At 47.2% G+C, this 19,899-nt stretch overlaps 2 protein-coding genes across 2 annotated transcripts in view; one reads left to right on the top strand and one right to left on the bottom strand.

Annotated features, from left to right (window-relative positions):
• MFSD13A (major facilitator superfamily domain containing 13A) overlaps positions 1-19,899 on the bottom strand; it is a 96,440-nt gene that overhangs the window by 71,242 nt on the left and 5,299 nt on the right. The window lies entirely within an intron of this gene.
• C7H10orf95 (chromosome 7 C10orf95 homolog) overlaps positions 3,361-19,899 on the top strand; it is a 45,511-nt gene continuing 28,972 nt past the window's right edge. The window contains exon 1 of the mRNA XM_056529703.1: positions 3,361-3,445. The gene's annotated coding sequence lies outside the window, so the exon portion shown is untranslated. The remainder of the gene's footprint in view (positions 3,446-19,899) is intronic.

Below are 19,899 nucleotides of genomic sequence, written 5' to 3'. Positions count from 1 at the left end.
TTTTTAGTTAGGCCCAGGCCTGGGGTGGGCTTTTTTATTTAGGCCCACGCCTGGGGTGGGCTTTTTTTTTAGTTAGGCCCAGGCCTGGGGTGGGCTTTTTGAGTTAGGCCCAGGCCTGGGGTGGGCTTTTTTAGGCCTTAACTAAAAAAGCCCACCCCAGGCCTGGGCCTAACTAAAAAAGCCCACCCCAGGCCTGGGCCTAACTGTTAGGCCCAGGCCTGGGGTGGGCTTTTTTATTTAGGCCCAGGCCAGGGGTGGGCTTTTTTAGTTAGGCCTAGGCCTGGGGTGGGCTTTTTTAGTTAGGCCCAGGCCTGGGGTGGGCATTTTTAGTTAGGCCCTAACTAAAAAAAGCCCACCCCAGGCCTGGGCCTAACTAAAAAAAGCCCACCCCAGGCCTGGGCCTAACTGTTAGGCCCAGGCCTGGGGTGGGCTTTTTTATTTAGGCCCAGGCCTGGGGTGGGCTTTTTTTTAGGCCCAGGCCAGGGGTGGGCTTTTTTTAGGCCCAGGCGTGGGGTGGGCTGGGGAGAGGGGGGTTGATGCTGCCGCGGGGTGAGGGGTTAACCAACCGTTAACGCTGCCGCTGCCATGGGGTGAGCCTGGTGAGGGGTTAAGTTACCTCTCACCACATGGCAGCGGTAGGCCTCTCACCCCGCGGCAGCGATAATGCTGCCGCTGCCATGGGGTGAGGGGTTAAGTCACCCCTCACCCCATGGCAGCGGTAGCGTTAACCCCTCACCCCGCGGCAGCATTAACGCTGCCGCGGGGTGAGGGGTTAAGCAAGTGAGTAATGGTACTCACCAGCTCCTCGCGAGGCGTCTTCCTCTCCCGGCGGCGCTCCTCGACTGAGCTCGCAGGCCGGCGACGTCACTGTCATGTGACGTTACATTGTCACATGACAGTGAGGATCCGCGCGGCCCCTAAAGAAGAGACTCCGCTCCGATGGCACCAGGGCAGGTGAGTAAACCTAAAGGTAAGGGTGACCGGGACCGGGACAGACTCACGGAGCCGCAGCAAAGGCTTAAAAGAGCCGCGGGTTGCCGACCCCTGGTCTAAAGCAGTGTTTCCCAACCATTGTGCCTACAGCTGTTGCAAAACTACAATACCCAGCAAGCCTTTTGCTGTCCGGGCATGCTGGGAGTTGTAGTTTTGCACCATCTAGAGATACCCTGGTTGGGAAACACTGTTGCAAAACTACAACTCCCAGCATACCTGGACAGCAAAAGGCTGTTCAGGCATGCTGGGAGTCGTAGTTTTGCAACATCTAGAGCAGTGATTCCCTACCATTGTGCCCCCAGCTGTTGCAAAACTACCACTCCCAGCATGCCTGGACAGCCATTTGCAGGCAGTGAGAAGCGCAGGAGCGGGTAGTGAGGAGTGGAGGAGCGGGCAGTGAGGAGCGGAGGAGCAGGCAGTGAGGAGCAGAGGAGCAGGCAGGGAGGAGCAGGCAGTGAGGAGCAGAGGAGCGGGCAGTGAGGAGCAGAGAAGCGGGCAGTGAGAAGCAGGCAGTGAGGAGCGGAGGAGCAGGCAGTGAGGAGCAGGCAGTGAGGAGCGCAGGAGCGGCCAGTGAGGAGCCGGCAGTATGGAGAGGGCAGTATGGAGCGGGCAGTGAGGAATGCAGGAGCAGACAGTGAGGAGCCGGCAGTGAGGAGCCGAGGAGCGGGCAGTGAGGAGCTGAGGAGTGGGCAGTGAGGAGCCGAGGACAGGGCAGTGAGGAGCTGAGGAGCGGGCAGTGAGGAGCCGAGGACAGGGCAGTGAGGAGCCGAGGAGCGGGCAGCGAGTAGCCGAGGAGCGGGCAGTGAGGAGTGAAGGAGCAGACAGTGAGGAGCGGGCAGTGAGGAGCGGAGGAGCAAGCAGTGAGGAGTGGAGGAGCAGGCAGTGAGGAGCGGGCAGAGGGGAGCAGAGGAGCAGGCAGTGAGGAGCAGAGGAGCAGGCAGTGAGGAGCAGAGGAGCAGACAGTGAGGAGCGGACAGTGAGGAGCAGGCAGTGAGGAGCGGAGGATCAGACAGTGAGGAGCAGGCAGTGAGGAGCGCAGGAGCGGCCAGTGAGGAGCCGGCAGTATGGAGCGAGCAGTGAGGAACGCAGGAGTGGGCAGTGAGGAACGCAGGAGTGGGCAGTGAGGAACGCAGGAGCGGGCAGGGAGGAGCAGTCAGTGAGGAGCCGAGGAGCGGGCAGTGAGGAGCCGAAGAGCAGGCAGTGAGGAGCTGAGGAGCGGGCAGTGAGGAGCAGAGGAGCAGGCAGTGAGGAGCGGAGGAGCAGGCAGTGAGGAGTGGAAGAGCAGACAGTGAGGAGCTTAGGAGCGGGCAGTGAGTAGCGGAGGAGCAAGCAGTGAGGAGCGGAGGAGCAAGCAGTGAGGAGCGGGCAGAGGGGAGCGGAGGAGCAGGCAGTGAGGAGCGCAGGAGCGGGCAGTGAGGAGCCGAGGAGCAGGCAGTGAGAAGCGGCGGAGCGGGCAGTAAGGAGCGGAGGAGCGGGTAGTGAGGAGCGGGCAGTGAGGAGTGCAGGAGCAGGCAGTGAGGAGTGCAGGAGCACGCAGTGAGGAGCGGAGGAGCGGGCAGTAAGGAGCGGGCAGTGAGGAGCGGGCAGTGAGGAGCGGAGGAGCGGGCAGTGAGGAGCGCAGGAGCGGGCAGTGAGGGGCGGGCAGTGAGGAGTGCAGGAGCAGGCAGTGAGGAGCGCAGGAGAGCAGGCAGTGAGGAGCGGAGAAGCAGGCAGTGAGGAAAAGTTAGAGCAAAAAAGTGTGTGAGAGACTTTTGGTAGTCTGCATTTATCAATCACTGACAAAATGGCTCTGGCTAGTGGACTACAGATTCCCATCCCCCGCTCTATTTGCATACAGGAAAGCAAGGCCACATTTTACAGCAATTCCTTTCTATTCATCTGATTCCTCATGTTAGCTCCCTCTGCTGGTCAAGAGTGGGAAATATGACAAGTTATTTTTTAATTTTTCATATTTTGTGACAAATATAAAATGTTAAAAATATTAGCAAAAATATTTTAAAAATGTGAAAAATGTATCAAGCCTCTAAAAAAAATTTCACAAAATTTGGTGACACCTTCCCTTTAAGGAAAACAAAAATTCTTCTACAATATTGCATTAGCATACAGCATTTAGCAAAAGCATATGAGTATAGATATAGCGGTCAATATATCAGAATATTATAGACCCAACAACTCCACTGAGCCTTCACATATTACGTGCACCTTTATGAAATACAGTGCCCGTACTCCTCTTCTCCTGGTGCCGTGCTGCTTCTGTTTTCACTAGAGGCAGAGAGAAAGCGCTCACTCCCGTTGTCTGCCACCAGCTCAGTGCGCCTGTACAGTGCTAGAGGCAGGGAACGAGCTCTCTGCCTCTAGTGAAAGCAGAAGCAGCATGTCTCCGGCACCAGGAGAAGAAAGAAGAGGAGTACGGGCCCTGTATTTCATTTTCTGAAGTAAATGTATTACAAATGTAGGTAATATAATAAATAGGACAATGAAACACAGTTGAAATGTCCTGAAAAGGATGCTAGGAGGTAAACTGAGGGAGATTTTCTAGTCAGTGACAAGAAAGGAAGGAGCGGAGTTCACCGTGACGCCGCCCTGTCAGGAGGGTAGCGCTGACTTACAGAAAGGCGGGAAGACGGATGGCTAGTTGATGACCAACTGCCAATGTCTCGGAAGAACTGGATTAACCCCTTAACGACACGGGACGTAAATGTACGTCCTGGTGATGTGGTACTTAACGCACAAGGACGTACATTTACGTCCTGAGCATAACCGCGGGCATCGGAGTGATGCCGGCATCATGCGCGGCAGGTCCCGGCTGTGGATTGCAGCCAGGGACCCGCCGGTAATGTCCGCCATTAACCCCTCAGATGCGGTGATCCGATCATCCTGCACGGCAGACGGAGGTCCCCTCACCTGGCTCCGCTGCCTTCCGGGAGTCTTCTGTTCCGATCTGCCGTCCCGCAGAGCAGAGCAGAAGATGACCGATAATGCTGATCAGTGCTGTGTCCTATACATAGCACTGAACAACATTAGCAATCGAATGGTTGCTATAAATAGTCCCCTGTGGGGACTATAAGAGTGTAAAAATAAAAGTAAAAAAAGTAAAAAAATAAAGTTAAAAAAATGTGAAAAACCCCCTCCCCCAATAAAAATTTTGTCCCAGTTTCCCTATTTTACCCCCAAAAAGTGTAAAAAAATTATTTTATATACATATTTGGTATCGCCGCGTGTGTAAATATCTGAACTATTAAAATAAAATGTAAATGATCCCGTACGGTGAACGGCATGAACGTAAAAAAAAAATAGCTGCTTTTTTTATAACATTTTGTTCCAAAAAAAATTAATAAAAAATGTAATAAAAGTTTTGTATAAGCAAATATGGTATTAATAAAAAGTACAGATCACTGTGCAAAAAATTTGCCCTCATACCACCGCTTATACGGAAAAATGAAAAAGTTATAGGTCTTCAAAATAGGGGGATTTTAAACGTACTAATTTGGTTAAAAAGTTTGCGATTTTTTTAAGCGCAACAGTAATAGAAAAGTATGTTATAATGGGTATCATTTTAATTGTATTGACCCAGAAAATAAAAAACACATGTCATTTTTACCATAAATTGTACGGCGTGAAAACAAAACCTTCCAAAATTTGCAAAATTGCGGTTTTCTTTTTAATCTCCCCTCACAAATAGTATTTTTTTGGTTGCGCCATACATTTTATGGTAAAGCGAGTGATGGCATTACAATGGACAACTGGTCGTGCAAAAAACAAGCCCTCATACTAGTCTGTGGATGAAAATATAAAAGAGTTATGATTTTTTGAAGGGGAGGAGGAAAAAACAAAAACGTAAAAATAAAATTGTCTTAGTCCTTAAGGTCCAAATGGGCTGAGTCCTTAAGGGGTTTTAAAGTTGCATCACTGTAATGGAGCTACAGGACGCGCAGGGAGATTCGCGATGTAAGCGAAAGGTAACGGAGTCACCAGAGAGCACAATAATAGAAATATATAAGTAAGGAAAGAATGAATATAGATAAAGAAATATGGTAGAAGGGGGGGGGGGAGGGATTATCGATATGTAGTAGAAAAGGAGGAAAAATGTGTATAGAATGAAAAAAGATGTTTATTCACAGAAAATATGAATGTGAGAAGTCAATAGAACAACTGTATAATCAATTACAACAAAGGGGAACATATCTGCATCCTTAGCAGTAAAGAAAGAGGAAGTTACCTCAGTTACAGCTCCTTTTATAATATATGAGACCCTCTGATTGGCTGTTATCAATATATAGCATGTTTGATTGCACCATTGTATCTAAGTTTTTTCTTCTCATTATTGTTAAAAACATTTTAATATTAACTGTGCAATATGAGAAACCGTCTGTCTGGCACTACATGCAAAAAATACATAGAGTCCGTCTGTATTGCAGCCTACAATCTGTCAGCGGGGGTGATGCAGTACAGGTGGTGCTCTATCCTGGATAGCACAAATCACTTCCATGCAATGTTTCAAAATAGAAAATAAGGATGGCACTCACCAAACTTCTGCTATTAGACGTAGCTTTATTCGTGATACTGTACAAGGTGCAAGGTCCGCAGTGGGCGGTAGCGCAGGGACCTCTTCCCAAAACGGTGCAACAGCGCTACTTTATCAGGCCACACCTCCTGGTCACGTCAGTGCCGGTTATACACCTGTCATACCTGACGTCACCAGGTAGGCGTGTTACACAAGTAAAGTGCTAGTGACTTTAATATGGTTAAAAACATACCAAAAATGCAATGCAATTTTTTCTAATCTTAAATTCTGCACATTGTATCATAAAAATACTCCTAGATCCAGCTTATCATTCAGACCAAGGTTACCTTGCGCATTTGTGCGAAGGATCCATTTGGCTTCAGTACGGAGCAGGTTTTTTCCCTGTCTGTCCCTGGTCTGAACGGAATGTGCTGTATTCCAAAGAACTTCATTGCTGCCGGGTTTCCTTCATGAATTTCATTAAAATGTTGCATTACTCTAGGAGAACCCTTTTCAGATTTCAGGGAATATATATGTTCATATGGGGGCATGGGGCGAGTGGTACTACCCACATAAAACCGACCACAATCGCACATTAATGCCTATATAACAAAATCTGTCCGGCGGCATATGAAGTCTTTGACTGACTTGTACGAAATGTCCTCCAATGTTGTAACCTTTTCCTTGTATCAAGTTGTTATACCAATTGCATCCCTTGCATCTAAAATTTCCTACAGGGGTCGCAATGCTCAACCAATTAGGTTTCTCTGTCTGAAATCGACTACGAGTTATCATATCTCCTATATTGGGAACCCGTTTAAATGCAATGAGTGGCTTCTTTTGTATGAACTGGCTTAAAACAGGATCCTTTTGCACTAAATACCAGTTCTTTTGTATAGCCCTTTTTACCTGATCTTCCATGGGACTAAAATCAAATGTGAAACAAAAACGTTGGTCACTACTGTCTCTCTGCATTCTATTTTTCGATTTGGTTTTATTTTTATTGGCTGAATTATTTAACATCTTGGATCGATCTGCTCTATTAGCTTTTTGGTAAGCCCTTTCTAAAACTTGGTTTGGGTAACCACGATCTAATAGACTTTCAAACAAATCGCTAGCTTGAATTTCAAAATTTTCCTGTGAACTGTTAATCCTTTTAAGTCTAAGGAATTGACTGTACGGTACAGACGACTTTACGTGAGATGGATGATAGCTGTCGTGGTGCAGGAGGGTATTCCCTGCAGTAGGCTTACGGTAACCATCAGTGTGCAGCATCCCCTCCTGCACCACGATTTTGACATCTAAAAATTCAAGTTCCTCAGGGCTAATTTTATATGTGCATTTAAGATTCATGTCGTTAGTAAAATTGATATACTCAACAAATTTAGTGAACTTTGCTTCTGATCCTGTCCAAACTATTAGTACGTCATCTACAAATCTGACGTAATTTTTTATGTGTTTCAAGAACTTGTTCTCAACAGAAAAAAATGATTTTTTGCTCTAAGGCTGCTACATAAATATTTGCCAAAGAGCAAGCCACTGGAGTGCCCATGGCTACTCCACTCTTTTGGCTATACCATACATTATTGAACTGAAAGAAATTGTTGGACAGGATCAGAAGCAGTATGTCACAAATAAGGGTAATGAATGTTTGGTTTTTGTCAGTCTTTAGCAGCAATTCTCGCACACAATTTATAGCCTTATCCTGTTTAATACTCGTAAATAGACTTTCAATATCGAGGGAAGCTAGTATGCATCCCTAATGCCAATTTATTTCATTTACAATGCCAAAGAATTCATTAGAATCCTTGACCATTGTCGGTATCTCCTTTAGGAGTGGGCGCAGTAACCAGTCTGCATATTGCGAAACTGGTTCAGTTAGAGACCCCACCCCGGAGACGATACGTCTCCCGGGTGGGGTCTCTAATGTTTTATGTACCTTAGGTACAAAATACCAACACGGGAAGCTGGGATTGATGGGAAGTAATTTGGTGGCAGTATTATGTGGGATGGTTCCAATTTCCACATATTTTCTAAGGAGAGTTTGTAATTTAGATGTTCGTCTAGGGATGGGGTTCTCTTTTAATAGCTCATTATTGTTTTTATTGGATAGCTGGCGCTCTGCCTCCTGGAGGTAATATTGTTCCGTCATCAGAACAACGTTACCTCCTTTATCAGATTTTTTTTATAACGACCCCTTTAAGATTTTTTTATTTTTCTAATGCTTGTTTTTCCTTTTTAGTGAAATTGGAACCAACCGTGGGGTATCTCAGTGCTTTAACTTCCTCTAAGACTTTATGGTGAAATAAATCTAAATTACTACCGGGAGTCACCTGTGGGTTAAATGTGGACTTAACCCCCCTGTAAACATATCATGCGTTTTTTCTTTTATATGCATTTTACATATATCACCTCCTAACAATTCCACCAGTGTTGTCAAGCAATCATCATCAGTCTCACTGGGATTAATCAGTGGACTGAACCCAAGTGGGCTTATAGTAGCAGGGATTTCGCCCTCAGTTGGATTTAGTTCAGATTGTTTGTTAAGAAAATACTTTTTAAGGTTAAGTTTGCGTATACCTTTAAATAGATCTACTTCAAAGTCCACTTCGTTGAAATTCTTTACTGGGCAAAAATTCAGTCCTTTCAATAGAACTGCTTGCATTGCTTCATCCAAAACGATGTTTGTGAGGTTAATAATTGTTCCAGTTTTTTCCTTTTTTCCCCTGTGTATATGATCTCTGCTACCTTGTTCACATTTACTGCCAAGAGACTTTCTTTCTCTTCCCTGCTGTTTCTCTGTTGAAATCCGTTTTTGTTTTTGCTCTAGCGCCCTTGTCTAGTCCGATTCCTAAAGGGACCATTTTCCCTCCTGATGCACATGCTGCATATTTTTGCTCTGCGTTTCTTGCAGATGCTGCGTTTTTTCTTGTATGCATTTCTTCAGAGCCACTAGAATCTGACTCCGTGGTCCAAAATTCACTGCTTTTTTTCTCTGCATTATTTCTTTTTTGTTTCTGTTTCCTTTGATTTCTGCCTTGTATATTCATGTTGCATTTTTTTTTTTCATGAATATTTTACCCGATTCAAAGTCAGCTCTGTCCCTTAGGAACTTATCCCGCTTTTGTTCTTTAATGTCACATTGCAATAGTTTTATTTCCAGTTTTTGAGGAAATTTTGTCTTTGACTTTCTGAGACTCGAGTACGTAATTCCACTTTAGTGCGTCCCAACATTTCCGTCACAATATTATATTCCTCTTAATTGCGGGCTAGTATTAATGTTAGCATATTCATCGCATATTCTAGATGTATTTGCTCCCATTTTTTAATGAACAGTGCGTCCTCTGTATATTGCGAGGGTTCCTTATAATTCCTGAGTCCCCTTGGGACTTGGCACTCTCTTTATAAGATTTTAAAGAACCTATGGTCCAATAGAGGTGCATTTCTCTTTCAGCTAATTGCTGGATCTTGTTTTCCAAACTTTTGACACTCATTAATTGCAGAGTTTCAGCTTCATTGCATTGCAAAAAGAAGGTCCCAGCGTCCTGCCGCCCTGCTGCTATTGTGTTTTCCATATCTTGTTCACTCCCCGCATCTTCCACTGCGGTATCCATGTCCATTTTTATGGTAGCTGTAGGAAAATCTACTGCTTGGAATTAAAAGTGCAGTCCATACAAAAAATGTGCAATATGAGAAACCGACTGTCTGGCACTACATGCAAAAAATACATAGAGTCCGTCTGTGTTGCAGCCTACGATCTGTCAGCGGGGGTGATGCAGTACAGGTGGTGCTCTATCCTGGATAGCACAAATCACTTCCATGCAATGTTTCAAAATAGAAAATAAGGATGGCACTCACCAAACTTCTGCTATTAGACGTAGCTTTATTCGTGATACTGTACAAGGTGCAAGGTGCAGCTAGGTCCGCAGCAGGCAGTAGCGCCGGGACCTCTTCCCAAAATGGGGCAACAGCTGTTCCGTAGCTTGCGCTACTTCATCAGGCCACGCCTCCTGGTCATGTCAGTGCCGGTTTTTATAATATTAACTGCAAATTTTCTGCAGTAAAGAGAGAACTGCATAATGCGAGGCCTCCTGTCTTGCTATAAAATTCTCACCCTTTATATGTTTTGATTGTGATATGTGATTAAAAAAACGGCCACTAGGTGGCTCTGTTCTATTCCCTGTGCAAGTCAAACAGTTAGGTCTAATCTCGGTCTGGCAGGAGACCAAACTCAGGAAATGCGTGTAGGACATGGCGAGGCACAGCTCTCGCAGGCTTCAGTGACATCATACCTGCTGAGGAACGCCCACTTTCTCTTGCTGAGAGCTCACACAATGTGAGCAAGGGGAACGGTATGATACCATTTTTTTTAAGGTTAGGAGGGGTGTTAGGAGTAGTAAGGGAATATAATCTGAGTTAGTATAGAAAATATGGTTTGATGACAGGTACTGTTATTTACTTACATGTTTAGTAATCTGAGATGAATTATGTTGTAGCCAGGCAGTGGAGGATTATCAGCTATGACTGTATGAGTGAAGGGATTTATACTGTCAGCCAGGTGGTAATTTGAGGCAACGAAAGTATAACCAGAAAAGTGAGAACATCTTGTACAAATTTTGTACGTAGTACCTTAATGCACATTATTATTCACATTAGAGCCTTTTACAAATTAAACGTTAATACTATATGCAGTTATTATAATAAACCACAACTCTCTCGGCCGTGTTATGAATGGGATGATGTAGCATTGAGGGTGTGTTCATGAACAGTGTATAAGCTGCACATTTCACTACAGGAAATCCGCTGGTAAAATTCAAATCATGTATGTAGCTTGTTTTTCAATTGACTTTATTCTTCTTTTAATCACTATACAGAGCCAGTGGCGTACGCCGCCGCCACCACTACTGAGGATCCCAGATCCCCAGCAGACAGCGCTACATTCTCCTGTATGCGCGATACACGCATATAAATGAGAAGGTGTCCCCTCTGTGTGAGCCGCATCTGCAGCTTACACAGAGGAGACGTGACCTCTGCCCCCACGCAGCACGCAGTACAGGCGCCGATGACGTCACTCATCCGGCGCCTGTACTGTGGAGGGGAGAAGACGCGGACCCTGCAGCTGAGGAGATCGCTGCATGGGATATCGGGTGAGCATCCTTTTTTTTATTTTTTTTACCAACTCTGCATACACCTATGGGGAAGGGGGGTTACTCTACATGGGAAGGGGAGGGGGGGTTACTCTACATATACCTATGGGGAAGGGAAGGGGAGGGGGGGATTACTCTACATATACCTATGGGGAAGGGGAGAGGGGGGTTACTCTACATACACCTATGGGGAAGGGGAGGGGGGGTTACTTTACATATACCTATGGGGAAGGGGAGGGGGGGGGTTACTCTACATATACCTATGGGGAAGGGGAGGGGAGGTTACTCTACATATACCTATGGGGAAGGGGAGGGGGGGTTACTCTACATATACCTATGGGGAAGAGAAGGGGAGGGGGGGTTACACTACATATACCTATGGGGAAGGGGAGGGGGGGTTACTCTACATATACCTATGGGGAAGGGGAGGGGGGTTACTCTACATATACCTATGGGGAAGGGGAGGGGGGTTACTCTACATATACCTATGGGGAAGGGAAGGGGAGGGGGGTTACTCTACATATACCTATGGGGAAGGGAAGGGGAGGGGGGTTACACTACATATACCTATGGGGAAGGGGAGGGGGGGTTACTCTACATATACCTATGGGGAAGGGGAGGGGTTACTCTACATATACCTATGGGGAGGGGGAGGGGTTACTCTACATATACCTATGGGGAGGGGGGGGGGGTTACTCTACATATACCTATGGGGAAGGGGAGGGGGGGTTGCTCTACATATACCTATGGGGAAGGGGAGGGGTTACTCTACATATACCTATGGGGAAGGGGAGGGGTTACTCTACATATACCTATGGGGAGGGAGGGTTACTCTACATATACCTATGGGGAAGGGGAGGGGGGGTTACTCTACATATACCTATGGGGGAAGGGAGGGGTTAACAAAGGGTCCACCCCGGGTACCAAATGCTCTAGGTACGCCCCTACCACAGCATAAAATTAGCAGTTAAATCCACGGCACTGGGGGCAGATATAGGCCCTGATTTACTAAGAGTTGAGTGTAGTTTTCTTTCCGAACAGATATTTTTTTTTTTTCCCAGCAGATATTTTTCCACGGTATTTACTAAGGTTGCCCTACATTTTGCACTTTTCCCTATGTTTAGCTTTTTTTGTTTTACACCTGCTCTGAGCTATGGGGTTTTTCTCAGCTCAAATCCAGCACATTTTCTGCTGAAACCTAAGTAAAAAGGTTGGGAATTTTGCAAAAATATCGTGACGACGCCCCCTTTTGGCGGCCATGCCCCTTTTTAAGAATTTTATCAGTAAAATTGAGAGTTGGTTGTGTTTTTGATTTTTTGGGCACAAATTCTGGCGCCAGAGGATACAAGGCAAGTTACATGTGACTTATGATGTGTGATTTACTGCTAGCAAAGTTGTCTGGTCTGTTAGGGTAAAAACACAAGATGTGGATGCATTGAGGATGGCCATATGTATTTAGGAGATTATGCCCTAACTGCTAAATGGCTAAAACTGGCAATTATTCTTGTGTGGTGCTTTTGTGACTTTGGAAAAAATTGCACAAAAAATTAATTTTGAATTCCCAAGATTCCGTCATTTTATTTATTTATTTTTAATTAGGAGGTTTTAGTATAGGTGTTTTTTTTCCAAATAGTTTTATTGAGTTTTAAAAAACAAGAACAGAGTATGCTTTTTACTAGTTCATCATGCAAGACTGACAGGCAACAGGACAGGCAACAGAGATCAATGGACTGTTACGCGTATCTATTACAAGTAATGTGATATAGTCTTAGCAGAGAATATTATATATGGAGCATTCATTCCCCTTCAAAGCCCATTAATGTCAGTAACAAGTAACCATAAACATAACTACACCATTTCATTGTGAAGTGGGGAAAAGATGCCTGATGGCAGAGGTAAAAGGACAGAAAAGCGTAAAGAAACCATAAGTATTTCTTAGGCTACAGAAAAAGGTAGTTGTTTCGTCACCTAAAGGGATACTCCAATAGAAATTTTTTTTTAAAAATCAACTGGTGCCAGAAAGTTTACAGATTTGTAAATGACTTCTATTTAAAAATCATAATCCTTACAGTACTTATCAGCTGCTGTATACTACAGAGGAAGTTATATTTCTTTCTGGAGTTCTTTTCAGTCTGACCACAGTGCTCTCTGCTGACACCTATGCCCATGTCAGAAACTGTCCAAAGCAGGGACAGCATTTCTCCAAACCAGGTGAGCAGTTGCTGGAAGGTGTCATGTGTAACAATATTTAAAATTGAGGATTTCAGAGAGTGCAGCACAAGAAAGCTAGAGAGAGGGATGCCAAGGACAGAGTCCAGCTGGCCATCAGGAAGGTTACACCTCTCTTCGTCTAAAAGGATTGAGAGGGAGAGCCGGGACCCACGAAGAGCTTAAGGGATTTTGAAGCTCGGCCCACAACATCCCTCATCTGTATTTCAGGGCCAACGTAACGCTGGGCAGGATGCTAAACCAGGAATGGCTTCCACACTACAAGAGTTGCTCTAGTTAGAGGGCAGAGAACTTTTATAACAATTATAGAGGGTGAGGTAAGGAGTGTTAGAAATCTCAAAGACTGCGGTGACATGGCATCTATAACATCAACCCATAGCTCATCCAGAGGTGTCATTTTGAAGCTTTTGGGCCTAGATGTAAAATCTGCAACAGGGCCCTTATGCCTTCTTAGGCACCTATGGCCCTGTGTGGCTGATACCTCTGTAATACTGATTCCTTATGCCTCCTTAGGCACCAATGGCCCGGTGTGGCTGATACCTCTGCACAGGGCCGGATTAAGAGCATCATGGGCCTGGTGCTGAAAATTGTGATGGGACTTTTTATCAAAGTATATAAAATGAAAACGCAACACAAAGCAATTTTGTCACGTTTTATGCACATTAAATTAAAGGAGTAGTCCAGTGGTGATTCAGTGGTGAGCAACTTATCCCCTATCCTAAGGATAGGGGATAAGTTGCAGATCGCGGGGGGTCCGACCGATGGGGCCCCCCGCGATCTCCTGTACGGAGCCCCGACAGCCCGCGGGAAGGGGGCGTGTCGACCTCCGCACGAGGCGGCGGCCGACACGCCCCCTCAATACAACTCTATGGCAGAGCCGAAGCGCTGCCTTCGGCAATCTCCGGCTCTGCCATAGAGATGTATTGAGGGGGCGTGTCGGCCGCCGCCTCGTGCGGGGGTCGACACCCGCTATCTCGGCGGAGAGCCGGGGCCCCGTACAGAGAGATCGCAGGGGGCCCCAGCGGTCGGACCCCCCGCGATCTCAAACTTATCCCCTATCCTTAGGATAGGGGATAAGTTTTTCACCACTGGACTACCCCTTTAAATTACATGTTCCCCACATTAGGTAGGTAGCAGTTTCCCCACATTAGGTAGAAGCAGGTTCCCCACATTAGGCAGTAGCAGGCTCCCCACATTAGGCAGTAGCAGGCTCCCACATTAGGTAGCAGCAGGCTCCCCACATTAGGCAGTAGCAGGTTCCCCACATTAGGTAGTAGCAGGCTCCCCACATTAGGCAGTAGCAGGTACCCCACATTAGGTACTAGCAGGTTCCCTACATTAGGTAAGTAGCAGGCTCCCCACATTAGGCAGTAGCAGGCTCCCCACATTAGGCAGTAGCAGGCTCCCCACATTAGGCAGTAGCAGGCTCCCCACATTAGGCAGTAGCAGGCTCCCCACATTAGGCAGTAGCAGGCTCCCCACATTAGGCAGTAGCAGGCTCCCCACATTAGGTAGTAGCAGGTTCCCCACATTAGGTAGTAGCAGGCTCCCCACATTAGGTAGTAGCAGGCTCCCCACATTAGGTAGTAGCAGGCTCCCCACATTAGGTAGTAGCAGGTTCCCCACATTAGGTAGTAGCAGGCTCCCCACATTAGGTAGTAGCAGGCTCCCCACATTAGGTAGTAACATTGTCGCCGTCCCCACATATATATATATATATATATATACACACACACACACACAGATAGCCACACACAGACAGACACACACATGAGGCGGCTCTAGACTTTGTGAGGCCTTAGGCGAAACATGAGCTTGAGGCCCCCACGAACACGAGATATGCACACGATAATAAAATGAATTATATAAAAAACACAATTGGTATAGTATCCTTAGCACTGTGATGTCACTGTGCACATTACCCCTGTACTATGATATCACTGTGCACATTACCCCTGTACTATGATATCACTGTGCATATTACCCCTGTACTATGATATCACTGTGCACATTACCCTTGTACTGTGACATCACTGTGTATATTATCACTGTACTATGACATCACGGTGTATTTTTCCTGTACTGTGACATCCCTGTGTGTATTATCCATGTACTGTGACATCACTGTATTAATTATCCCCGTACTGTGACATCCCTGTGTGTATTATCCATGTACTTTGACATCACTGTGTGTATTATCCCTGTACTGTGACATCACTGTGTATTATCCATGTACTTTGACATCATTGTGTGTATTATCCCTGTACTGTGACATCACTGTGTATTATCCATGTACTGTGACATCATTGTGTGTATTATCCCTGTACTGTGACATCACTGTGTATTATCCATGTACTGTGACATCATTGTGTGTATTATCCCTGTACTGTGACATCACTGTGTATCATCCCTGTACTGTGACATCATTGTGTGTATTATCCCTGTACTGTGACATCAGTGTGTATATTATCCCTGTACTGTGACATCACAGTGTATTATCCCTGTACTGTGACATCACTGTGTATATTATTGCTGTACTGTGACATCACTGTGTATCATCCCTGTACTGTGACATCATTGTGTGTATTATCCCTGTACTGTGACATCAGTGTGTATATTATCCCTGTACTGTGACATCACTGTGTATTATCCCTGTACTGTGACATCACTGTGTGTATTATCCCTGTACTGTGACATCACTGAGTATTATCCTTGTACTGTGACATCACTGTGTGTATTATCTCTGTACTGTGACATCACTGCGTGTATTATCTCTGTACTGTGACTTCACTGTGTATTATCTCTGTACTGTGACATCACTGCGTGTATTATCTCTGTACTGTGACATCACTGTGTGTATTATTGTTACGCCGAGCGCTCCGGGTCCCCGCTCCTCCCCGGAGCGCTCGCTACACTCTCGCTACTGCAGCGCTCCGGTCAGATCCACTGACCCGGTGCGCTGCGATACCGCCTCCAGCCGGGATGCGATTCGCGATGCGGGTGGCGCCCGCTCGCGATGCGCACCCCGGCTCCCGTACCTGACTCGCTCTCCGTCGGTCCTGTCCCGGCGCGCGCGGCCCCGCTCCCTAGGGCGCGCGCGCCGGGTCTCTGCGATTTAAAGGGCCACTGCGCCGCTGATTGGCGGAAGTGGTTCTAATTAGTGTGTTCACCTGTGCACTCCCTATGTATACCTCACTTCCCCTGCACTCCCTCGCCGGATCTTGTTGCCATTGTGCCAGTGAAAGCGTTTCCTTGTGTGTTCCTAGCCTGTGTTCCAGACCTCCTGCTGTTGCCCCTGACTACGATCCTTGCTGCCTGCCCCGACCTTCTGCTACGTCCGACCTTGCTTCTGTCTACTCCCTTGTACCGCGCCTATCTTCAGCAGTCAGAGAGGTTGAGCCGTTGCTAGTGGATACGACCTGGTCACTACCGCCGCAGCAAGACCATCCCGCTTTGCGGCGGGCTCTGGTGAAAACCAGTAGTGACTTAGAACCGGTCCACTAGCACGGTCCACGCCAATCCCTCTCTGGCACAGAGGATCCAACTCCTGCCAGCTGGCATCGTGACAGTAGATCCGGCCATGGATCCCGCTGAAGTCCCTCTGCCAGTTGTCGCCGACCTCACCACGGTGGTCGCCCAGCAGTCACAACAGATAGCGCAACAAGGCCACCAGCTGTCTCAACTGACCGTGATGCTACAGCAGCTACTACCACAGCTTCAGCAATCATCTCCTCCGCCAGCTCCTGCACCTCCTCCGCAGCGAGTGGCCGCTTCAGGCCTACGACTATCCTTGCCGGATAAATTTGATGGGGACTCTAAATTTTGCCGTGGCTTTCTTTCTCAATGTTCCCTGCACTTGGAGATGATGTCGGACCAGTTTCCTACTGAAAGGTCTAAGGTGGCTTTCGTAGTCAGCCTTCTGTCTGGAAAAGCTCTGTCATGGGCCACACCGCTCTGGGACCGCAATGACCCCGTCACTGCCTCTGTACACTCCTTCTTCTCGGAAATTCGAAGTGTCTTTGAGGAACCTGCCCGAGCCTCTTCTGCTGAGACTGCCCTGTTGAACCTGGTCCAGGGTAATTCTTCCGTTGGCGAGTACGCCGTACAATTCCGTACTCTTGCTTCTGAACTATCCTGGAATAATGAGGCCCTCTGCGCGACCTTTAAAAAAGGCCTATCCAGCAACATTAAAGATGTTCTGGCCGCACGAGAAATCCCTGCTAACCTACATGAACTCATTCATCTAGCCACTCGCATTGACATGCGTTTTTCCGAAAGGCGTCAGGAGCTCCGCCAGGATATGGACTTTGTTCGCACAAGGCGTTTTTTCTCCCCGGCTCCTCTCTCCTCTGGTCCCCTGCAATCCGTTCCTGTGCCTCCCGCCGTGGAGGCTATGCAGGTCGACCGGTCTCGTCTGACACCTCAAGAGAGGACACGACGCCGCATGGAGAATCTCTGCCTGTACTGTGCCGGTACCGAACACTTCCTGAAGGATTGTCCTATCCGTCCTCCCCGCCTGGAAAGACGTACGCTGACTCCGCACAAAGGTGAGACAGTCCTTGATGTCAACTCTGCTTCTCCACGTCTTACTGTGCCTGTGCGGATATCTGCCTCTACCTTCTCCTTCTCTACTATGGCCTTCTTGGATTCCGGATCTGCAGGAAATTTTATTTTGGCCTCTCTCATCAACAGGTTGAACATCCCGGTGACCAGTCTCGCCAGACCCCTCTACATCAATTGTGTTAACAATGAAAGATTGGACTGTACCATACGTTTCCGCACGGAGCCCCTCCTAATGTGCATCGGACCTCATCACGAGAAAATTGAGTTTTTGGTCCTCCCCAATTGCACTTCCGAAATTCTCCTCGGACTACCCTGGCTTCAACACCATTCCCCAACCCTGGATTGGTCCACTGGGGAGATCAAGAGTTGGGGTTCCTCTTGTTTCAAGGACTGCCTTAAACCGGTTCCCAGTTCTCCTTGCCGTGACCCTGTGGTTCCCCCTGTAACCGGTCTCCCTAAGGCCTATATGGACTTTGCGGATGTTTTTTGCAAAAAACAAGCTGAGACTCTACCTCCTCACAGGCCTTATGACTGTCCTATTGACCTCCTCCCGGGCACTACTCCACCCCGGGGCAGAATTTATCCTCTCTCTGCCCCAGAGACTCTTGCTATGTCTGAGTACATCCAGGAAAATTTAAAAAAGGGCTTTATCCGCAAATCCTCCTCTCCTGCCGGAGCCGGATTTTTCTTTGTGTCCAAAAAAGATGGCTCCCTACGTCCTTGCATTGACTACCGCGGTCTTAATAAAATCACGGTAAAGAACCGCTACCCCCTACCTCTCATCTCTGAACTCTTTGATCGCCTCCAAGGTGCCCACATCTTTACCAAACTGGACTTAAGAGGTGCTTATAATCTCATCCGCATCAGAGAGGGGGATGAATGGAAAACGGCATTTAACACTAGAGATGGACACTTTGAGTATCTGGTCATGCCCTTTGGCCTGTGCAACGCCCCTGCCGTCTTCCAAGACTTTGTTAATGAAATTTTTCGTGATCTCTTATATTCCTGTGTTGTTGTGTATCTGGACGATATCCTGATTTTTTCTGCCAACCTAGAAGAACACCGCCAGCATGTCCGCATGGTTCTTCAGAGACTTCGTGACAATCAACTTTATGCCAAAATGGAGAAATGTCTGTTTGAATGTCAATCTCTTCCTTTCCTAGGATACTTGGTCTCTGGCCAGGGACTACAAATGGATCCAGACAAACTCTCTGCCGTCTTAGATTGGCCACGCCCCTCCGGACTCCGTGCTATCCAACGTTTTTTGGGGTTCGCCAATTATTACAGACAATTTATTCCACATTTTTCTACCATTGTGGCTCCTATCGTGGCTTTAACCAAAAAGAATGCCAATCCTAAGTCATGGCCTCCTTAAGCGGAAGACGCCTTTAAACAGCTCAAGTCTGCCTTTTCTTCGGCTCCCGTGCTCTCCAGACCTGACCCATCTAAACCCTTCCTATTGGAGGTTGATGCCTCCTCAGTAGGAGCTGGAGCGGTCCTTCTACAAAAAAAATTCTTCCGGGCATGCTGTTACTTGTGGTTTTTTTTCTAGGACCTTTTCTCCGGCGGAGAGGAACTACTCCATCGGGGATCGAGAGCTACTAGCCATTAAATTAGCACTTGAGGAATGGAGGCATCTGCTGGAGGGATCAAGATTTCCAGTTATTATTTACACCGATCACAAGAACCTCTCCTATCTCCAGTCTGCCCAACGGCTGAATCCTCGCCAGGCCAGGTGGTCTCTGTTCTTTGCCCGATTTAATTTTGAAATTCACTTTCGGCCTGCCGATAAGAACATTAGGGCCGATGCTCTCTCTCGTTCCTCGGATGCCTCGGAAGTAGAGCTCTCTCCGCAACACATCATTCCTCCTGACTGCCTGATCTCCACTTCTCCAGCCTCCATCAGGCAAACTCCTCCAGGGAAGACCTTCGTCTCTCCACGCCAACGCCTCGGAATCCTCAAATGGGGTCACTCCTCCCATCTCGCAGGTCATGCGGGCATCAAGAAATCCGTGCAACTCATCTCTCGTTTCTATTGGTGGCCGACTCTGGAGACGGATGTTGTGGACTTTGTGCGAGCCTGCACTGTCTGTGCCCGGGATAAGACTCCTCGCCAGAAGCCCGCTGGTCTTCTTCATCCTCTGCCTGTCCCCGAACAGCCTTGGTCTCTGATTGGTATGGACTTTATTACAGACTTACCCCCATCCCGTGGCAACACTGTTGTTTGGGTGGTCGTTGATCGATTCTCCAAGATGGCACATTTCATCCCTCTTCCTGGTCTTCCTTCAGCGCCTCAGTTGGCTAAACAATTTTTTGTACACATTTTTCGTCTTCACGGGTTGCCCACGCAGATCGTCTCGGACAGAGGCGTCCAATTCGTGTCAAAATTCTGGAGGGCTCTCTGTAAACAACTCAAGATTAAATTAAACTTTTCTTCTGCCTATCATCCTCAATCCAATGGGC

This window comes from Hyla sarda, chromosome 7 (genome assembly GCF_029499605.1).
Source record: "Hyla sarda isolate aHylSar1 chromosome 7, aHylSar1.hap1, whole genome shotgun sequence".
NCBI lineage: Eukaryota > Metazoa > Chordata > Amphibia > Anura > Hylidae > Hyla > Hyla sarda.
The sequence above is the reverse complement of the archived record's forward strand: the minus strand, read 5'-3'. Positions and strand labels throughout refer to the sequence as shown.